Source organism: Oncorhynchus masou, unplaced genomic scaffold (assembly GCF_036934945.1).
Source record: "Oncorhynchus masou masou isolate Uvic2021 unplaced genomic scaffold, UVic_Omas_1.1 unplaced_scaffold_1599, whole genome shotgun sequence".
Classification (NCBI taxonomy): domain Eukaryota; kingdom Metazoa; phylum Chordata; class Actinopteri; order Salmoniformes; family Salmonidae; genus Oncorhynchus; species Oncorhynchus masou.
Window position 1 is genome coordinate 82,501 of NW_027006075.1, and position 8,892 is coordinate 91,392.

Genomic DNA, 8,892 nt, shown 5'->3' on the forward strand with positions numbered 1-8,892 from the left:
AAACAGTGATGTATTTTTTTTTAGGTGAGGGAGCGCAGCAAACTATGTAAATGACGTCATAATTTATTACATCAACGTTTGTATCGACATATGTATTCTATTGAATAGTCTTTCATTACAGGTCTCTCCAACCCTGTTTCTGGGGCGCTACCCTCCGGTAGGGTTTCACTCCAACCCTGTTTCTGGAGCGCTACCCTACGGTAGGGTTTCACTCCAACCCTGTTTCTGGAACGCTACCCTCCGGTAGGGTTTCACTCCAACCCTGTTTCTGGAGCGCTACCCTCCGGTAGGGTTTCACTCCAACCCTGTTTCTGGGGCGCTACCATCCGGTAGGGTTTTCTCCAACCCTGTTTCTGGAGCGCTACCCTCCGGTAGGGTTTCACTCCAACCCTGTTTCTGGAGCGCTACCCTCCGGTAGGGTTTCACTCCAACCCTGTTTCTGGAGCGCTACCCTCCGGTAGGGTTTCACTCCAACCCTGTTTCTGGAGCGCTACCCTCCGGTAGGGTTTCACTCCAACCCTGTTTCTGGGGCGCTACCCTCCGGTAGGGTTTCACTCCAACCCTGTTTCTGGAGCGCTACCCTCCGGTAGGGTTTCACTCCAACCCTGTTTCTGGAGCGCTACCCTCCGGTAGGGTTTCACTCCAACCCTGTTTCTGGAGCGCTACCCTCCGGTAGGGTTTCTCTCCAACCCTGTTTCTGGAGCGCTACCCTCCGGTAGGGTTTCACTCCAACCCTGTTTCTGGAGCGCTACCCTCCGGTAGGGTTTCACTCCAATCCTGTTTCTGGAGCGCTACCCTCCGGTAGGGTTTCTCTCCAACCCTGTTTCTGGAGCGCTACCCTCCGGTAGGGTTTCACTCCAACACTGTTTCTGGAGCGCTACCCTCCGGTAGGGTTTCACTCCAATCCTGTTTCTGGAGCGCTACCCTCCGGTAGGGGTTCACTCCAACCCTGTTTCTGGAGCGCTACCCTCCGGTAGGGTTTCACTCCAACACTGTTTCTGGAGCGCTACCCTCCGGTAGGGGTTCACTCCAACCCTGTTTCTGGAGCGCTACCCTCCGGTAGGGTTTCACTCCAACCCTGTTTCTGGAGCGCTACCCTCCGGTAGGGTTTCTCTCCAACACTGTTTCTGGAGCGCTACCCTCCGGTAGGGTTTCTCTCCAACACTGTTTCTGGAGCGCTACCCTCCGGTAGGGTTTCACTCCAACCCTGTTTCTGGAGCGCTACCCTCCGGTAGGGTTTCTCTCCAACACTGTTTCTGGAGCGCTACCCTCCGGTAGGGGTTCACTCCAACCCTGTTTCTGGAGCGCTACCCTCCGGTAGGGTTTCACTCCAACCCTGTTTCTGGAGCGCTACCCTCCGGTAGGGTTTCACTCCAACCCTGTTTCTGGAGCGCTACCCTCCGGTAGGGTTTCACTCAACCCTGTTTCTGGAGCGCTACCCTCCGGTAGGGTTTCTCTCCAACCCTGTTTCTGGAGCGCTACCCTCCGGTAGGGTTTCACTCCAACCCTGTTTCTGGAGCGCTACCCTCCGGTAGGGGTTCACTCCAACCCTGTTTCTGGAGCGCCACCCTCCGGTAGGGTTTCACTCCAATCCCAGCTGGAAATAGCATGATTCATCTTATAAACCAACTCATTATTTTAATCAGGTGACTAGTTTTGAATAGTAATGAAAACCTACAGGATGGTATCTCTCCAGGAACAGGATCGGAGAGCCCTGTTTTAGAAGATGGATAAATTCCATCCTCCATTTTTTTTTTACTATTCAGCTTCAGCTAACCGTCCTAAAATCTTATTAGAAATGTATATTTTTTGTAACAATAACGTTACCATTTACCAGGTCATTACATATCATTTATTTAGAATTGATCAGAATTATTTGTGTATTCTCAAAGTGAAAGTGCTCCCTCGCGCTCCCCAGCACTACACACGATAATCAGTGATCATAGATCAAACCTAATCTTGACTATTAAATGTCTGATGATGACCTAACTTTATAATAGTTTGTATGTTGCCTCTCGATTTACCAGAATCTGCTCGTCTTTCCTTCAAATCAATACTTTTACCAGACTTCTAATGTTTCCGAGAAATGTGCGCCACAGTTTCAACATCCATTCTGTAAGTGCATTCGCCTACAAACTTACTTTCAACTTCATGAGGAAATTACATAACCAGAATTCCTAAACCCAGACGCAACATCCCGAGTCGACCCGGAACGCTGGGAAGAAGACTGTGGGAAGTCGACCGATGCCGTGATTTGGGGTTTGAGAAGTCAGAAGTGTAAAATGATTCCTTAGTCATACATTTTCTCGAAATCTAAAGCCAAAACCTAGATTGGAGCCATTGTATTAGGTATTTGAACATATTATTACACCAACTTCGTGAAAGTGACAAACTGACACGTTATTATTTGAGTCAAAAATACTTGATATCAAAGGAGTGGCTTTAACGGACTGCACATGCGCAGTTCAGCGTGAGACGACCGTGAGACCCGATAATGTGTTTCTGGCATGAGTTTAGCAAACCAACGTTGCCATGACATGTGCGTCTGTGTCTAGTTAGTATAAATGTATGTGCATATTACACTATATTACACTTTTGGTGCGGCAGGTAACCTAGTGGTTAGAGCGTTGGGACAGTAACCGGAGCTGACAAGGTAAACATCTCTTGTTCTGCCCCTGAAAAAGGCAGTTAACCCACTGTTCCCCTGAACAAGGCAGTTAACCCACTGTTCCCCTGAACAAGGCAGTTAACCCACTGTTCCCCTGAACAAGGCAGTTGACCCACTGTTCCCCTGAACAAGGCAGTTAACCCACTGTTCCCCTGAACAAGGCAGTTAACCCACTGTTCCCCTGAACAAGGCAGTTAACCCACTGTTCCCCTGAACAAGGCAGTTAACCCACTGTTCCCCTGAACAAGGCAGTTAACCCCCTGTTCCCCTGAACAAGGCAGTTAACCCACTGTTCCCCTGAACAAGGCAGTTAACCCACTGTTCCCCTGAACCAGACAGTTAACCCACTGTTCCCCTGAACAAGGCAGTTAACCCACTGTTCCCTGAACAAGGCAGTTAACCCACTGTTCCCCTGAACAAGGCAGTTAACCCACTGTTCCCCTGAACAAGGCAGTTAACCCACTGTTCCCCTGAACAAGGCAGTTAACCCACTGTTCCCCTGAACAAGGCAGTTAACCCACTGTTCCCCTGAACAAGGCAGTTAACCCACTGTTCCCCTGAACAAGGCAGTTAACCCCTGTTCCCCTGAACAAGGCAGTTAACCCACTGTTCCCCTGAACAAGGCAGTTAACCCACTGTTCCCCTGAACCAGACAGTTAACCCACTGTTCCCTGAACAAGGCAGTTGACCCACTGTTCCCCTGAACAAGGCAGTTAACCCACTGTTCCCCTGAACAAGGCAGTTAACCCACTGTTCCCCTGAACAAGGCAGTTAACCCACTGTTCCCCTGAACAAGGCAGTTAACCCACTGTTCCCCTGAACAAGGCAGTTAACCCACTGTTCCCCTGAACAAGGCAGTTAACCCACTGTTCCCCTGAACAAGGCAGTTAACCCACTGTTCCCCTGAACAAGGCAGTTAACCCACTGTTCCCCTGAACCAGGCAGTTAACCCACTGTTCCCTGAACAAGGCAGTTAACCCACTGTTCCCCTGAACAAGGCAGTTAACCCACTGTTCCCCTGAACAAGGCAGTTGACCCACTGTTCCCCTGAACAAGGCAGTTGACCCACTGTTCCCCTGAACAAGGCAGTTAACCCACTGTTCCCCTGAACAAGGCAGTTAACCCACTGTTCCCCTGAACCAGGCAGTTAACCCACTGTTCCCCTGAACAAGGCAGTTGACCCACTGTTCCCCTGAACAAGGCAGTTAACCCACTGTTCCCCTGAACAAGGCAGTTAACCCACTGTTCCCCTGAACAAGGCAGTTAACCCACTGTTCCCCTGAACAAGGCAGTTAACCCACTGTTCCCCTGAACAAGGCAGTTAACCCACTGTTCCCCTGAACAAGGCAGTTAACCCACTGTTCCCCTGAACAAGGCAGTTAACCCACTGTTCCCCTGAACCAGGCAGTTAACCCACTGTTCCCCTGAACAAGGCAGTTAACCCACTGTTCCCCTGAACAAGGCAGTTAACCCACTGTTCCCCTGAACAAGGCAGTTAACCCACTGTTCCCCTGAACAAGGCAGTTAACCCACTGTTCCCCTGAACAAGGCAGTTAACCCACTGTTCCCCTGAACAAGGCAGTTAACCCACTGTTCCCCTGAACAAGGCAGTTAACCCACTGTTCCCCTGAACAAGGCAGTTAACCCACTGTTCCCCTGAACCAGGCAGTTAACCCACTGTTCCCCTGAACAAGGCAGTTGACCCACTGTTCCCCTGAACAAGGCAGTTAACCCACTGTTCCCCTGAACAAGGCAGTTAACCCACTGTTCCCCTGAACAAGGCAGTTAACCCACTGTTCCCCTGAACAAGGCAGTTTAACCAACTGTTCCCCTGAACAAGGCAGTTGACCCACTGTTCCCCTGAACAAGGCAGTTGACCCACTGTTCCCTGAACAAGGCAGTTAACCCACTGTTCCCCTGAACAAGGCAGTTAACCCACTGTTCCCCTGAACCAGGCAGTTAACCCACTGTTCCCCTGAACAAGGCAGTTGACCCACTGTTCCCCTGAACAAGGCAGTTAACCCACTGTTCCCCTGAACCAGGCAGTTAACCCACTGTTCCCCTGAACAAGGCAGTTGACCCACTGTTCCCCTGAACAAGGCAGTTAACCCACTGTTCCCCTGAACAAGGCAGTTAACCCACTGTTCCCCTGAACAAGGCAGTTGACCCACTGTTCCCTTGAACAAGGCAGTTAACCCACTGTTCCCCTGAACAAGGCAGTTAACCCACTGTTCCCCTGAACCAGGCAGTTAACCCACTGTTCCCCTGAACAAGGCAGTTAACCCACTGTTCCCCTGAACAAGGCAGTTAACCCACTGTTCCCCTGAACAAGGCAGTTAACCCACTGTTCCCTGGTAGACCGTCATTGTAATAAATCATTTCTTCTTAACTGACTTGCCTAGTTAAATAAAGGTTACTTAATTTTTTAATATATATATATATATATATATATATATATATATATACACACACACAGATAAACTAAGTATGTGGACACCCCTTCAAATTTGTGGATTCGGCTATTTCAGCCACACCTGTTGCTGACAGGTGTATAAAATCGAGCACACAGCCATGCAATCTCCATAGACAAACATTAGCAGTAGAATGGCCTTAATGAAAATCTCAGTGACATTCAAAGTGGCCCAGTCATAGGATGGGCACAAAGTCAGTTCATCACATTTCTGCCCTGCTAGAGATTCCCCAGTCAACTGTAAATGCTGTTATTGGGAAGTTGAAACATCTAGGAGAAACAACGGCTCAGGTGCAAAGTGGTAGGCCGCACAAACTCACAGAACGGGGCTGCTGAGGGCTGAAGCACGTCTGTCCTCGGTTGTAACACTCACTATTGAGTTCCAAACTCGGTAGTGAGCCTCAGACCAGGCACATCAAGCTGAAGGCCGAGCACAGTCAGAATCTATTTCAAATGGCTCCTTTTGAGCATCTGTAAATACTAAATAAATACCTATTCTGCATTTGAAATAATACCACTTCCGATCGAGAAATCAAACGTGTCCGTGGCAAAATATCATGTGAGAGAGATTAAAGTAGACGGCACGCGTCAAAGTAATTGATTTATGACCCTGTGTCATGATGACGTGTACATGTCCAAATATGGGCCTCCGGCCAGGCCATCCTGTTCCTGTGGTCACGTGTTAGAGGGTGTGTGTTATTTTATATCTATATGGTATCCTTTGAAGTAGTCATGGTGATTGATGTCTAGGGGCCTGGTTGAACTGGGGGGGTTGAGTATTTGAACTTTTGGAACGTGTATGGCCACCACCCAGTTGTATTGTCCTTATGGTTGTTATCTATGAAGCGTGTGTGTGTGTGTGTGTGTGTGTGTGTGTGTGTGTGTGTGTGTGTGTGTGTGTGTGTGTGTGTGTGTGTGTGTGTGTGTGTGTGTGTGTGTGTGTGTGTGTGTGTGTGCGTGCGTGCGTTAGAAACAAGGTCCCTTGGCATTGTGTCCATTTCAAGCTTTAAACAACAATTAAACAGCCATCTAAATAATGTTTCTCAGCCTAGTTTCCTATTTAGTTCTCTTTATATGTACAGGCACAGAGCTTCCAGATGGCTCCAGCCTAAGGATTTGCAGGGCCTGCACACCTGGGGAGATTAGAACCCCAAAGAAAAGATCCTAAAGGTAATTTCAGATTCAGGTTCATCATGACAGCCGCTTTATGAAAGGCCTTGACTTATGGCTAAACAGTTTTCTACACATCTTATTAATTAATGCTGTGGGATGATGAAATTAGGTGTTTCTAGGAGGGCTTAAACAAATCTACAGTGAAACAAACATGTACACTTTACATACATATTTATTGACTTTTAAAAAGACCACAGTAACAGGACAGAATTTGTGCAAATGCGACGAAATCTGCTAGTGGATATTAAATGTACAACAGTAGTATTCTGTAACAAGCAATAGGTGTTAAACATGAGGCACAGGCAATCATGACAGCCTCTTTATGAAAGGCCTTTAACTATGGCTAAACAGTTTTCTCCACATCTTATTAATTAATGATGTGGGCATACCCAGGATTTACAGGCAGGACGGTTGATCTACACAGGGAGGGAAAACTTACGGAGTTTTGATGGATCGGGCAAGCGCCTGCGTTGGTGAATTGGAAACGGATAATGGTCAGGGCTAACCGGACCCTTTATCTGTAAGAAATAGTAAACATTTTGGAATTATAACATGTGTTAAAATGTAGGTACTAAATATTTTGAATTAAATCACAGGTTTTAAAAATGTATCTCACGCTTTAACGATAGGGGAAGAGGGGGTTTAGGGGGGTTATTAACTTTATGGAAAACAATATTCACACTATGTGGATTATAAACATGTACATACATAGAGAGCCAACACATCAAGATCTAACAGGGATGAGGGGGGATTCATAGTACAACAGGAGGCTTCTGTAACCTGCAATACGTGTTAAATATGTTTTACATACATCCACGACTGAATGGTTTCACAAACTACCTTTAAAGGTTTTGTCAGAAAGTTGTAACAGGCCTCATTCAACAGTCTAGAGATGAACCTAGAGACACCAAAAACATCACCGCTTAGAGCAGCTTGGAGATTATTACCCATGTAAGTGGGGAGCAAAAGAGCGGATTTAACCAACTCTGTACCAACCCGACACGGGGTATGATAACTCTGACGCGTACGTCTAATGATTATTGTAGATGTTTACAACTGAGGGAGTTGACAGTAGGTCAATGAGATGTATAAAGGCAAATTGACATAACGGACCTCAAAGACCAACAGCCTACTTTATAATATAGAATGCAGGGGTGTGTACTGAACATGTAACCATTATAATAACAAAATGATCTACGGTCAAATTTTCTATAGTTTTTAATGAAGGGGTCGCTGCAGTCATTTAGATTATTTCAACATAGACTAGATCAGTCCACAGGTTGCATATACATTTTTTAGTATCTCAATATTGTGTTATATGTTGGTAGGTCTAATAAACAAATATATTGTATACAATGATAATATTATTTTGTCAGAAATTGAAGCCGTTGATACAGTTGTGTACTCTATAAGCATTCATTATTTTGCATTAAAAATTTATGGATCTTAAAGTATTATAGAATACACAATATCTCACCCTTTAATGACAGGAAAATGTCCTTTCCATCCACCACCCCGGTCTGTCACGAAGAAAAAAGACACAGAAAATCAGGGTGCGTGCGTGAGTGTGCGGTACAACTGTAGGCCTCCAATGTTTTTACATAAAACACTAATGATGCATGTTTAAATAGTAGTACAATTTGGTAATTAATTCTAACACGTCTTTAAAAAGTTTGTACTAAATATTTTGGAATTAAATCACTGGTTTTAAAAATGTATCTCACCCTTTAACGACAGGAAAATGTCCTTTCCGACATCACCCCGGTCTGTCACGAAGAGAAAAGACATGGAAAATCAGGGTCCAGCAGGAGTGTGTGTGTGTGTGTGTGTGTGCGTTTCAAAAACAAAGGGAGTGTGTGTGTTCACAAAGGGTGTGTGTGTGTGTGCCGACCACCCGGGGTTAAACATTGATATCTCTAAGCAGAGCCCGGTGCCCCCACCCCGGGGTTAAACATTGATATCTCTAAGCAGAGCCCGGTGCCCCCCTGGGGTTAAACATTGATATCTCTAATCAGCACCCGGTGCCCCCCCCTGGGGTTAAACATTGATATCTCTAAGCAGAGCCCGGTGCCCCCCACCCCGGTTGTAGACAGAATGTCTCGACATCCCCTCCTGTTGTTTGAATTCACCGCCTTTGTTCTCTAAAACAAATATACAGGGTGTTGCATACATGATACACGAGTTATTTGTGTTTTAAACAGGGGGGGACAACGGTTAATTTTTATTTATTTTATTTTTTATTATTAACACATTCCACGCCCCAACAACCAACGCACAACTGTGGACCAAGTGCATTGCGCAGAATCACCATAGGTATTAATTCTAGGCATTTACATGTATGTTTTTAAAAATGAAGACTATTTATACAATGAAACAAGGTTTTTTTATTCACAATGTTTGTAAACAATAACTTCTGCCCTCTTAGGGTCGACTTGACCCACTTATTGATTAGAAAGTATGATTAGAAACCAAGGCTGTGGAATATATTCTCCCTCACAGGCTATGAAAAAGACAAAAGCGAGGACATTGACTCCTGAGTGTTGAACTTACGCCCACTCTACAACAACCCAGGTTGTTATAT

At 46.0% G+C, this 8,892-nt stretch overlaps 1 protein-coding gene across 1 annotated transcript in view; it reads right to left on the reverse strand.

Moving 5' to 3' along the window:
• The window catches only part of LOC135531483 (NLR family CARD domain-containing protein 3-like), a 30,620-nt gene extending 22,560 nt beyond the window's left edge, over positions 1-8,060 (reverse strand). Inside the window, exons 1-2 of the mRNA XM_064959513.1 lie at positions 7,789-8,060; positions 6,751-6,829 (exon numbers count right to left, since the gene is read on the reverse strand). The gene's annotated coding sequence lies outside the window, so the exon portion shown is untranslated. The remainder of the gene's footprint in view (positions 1-6,750; positions 6,830-7,788) is intronic.
• Between the last annotated feature and the right edge of the window lie 832 nt (positions 8,061-8,892).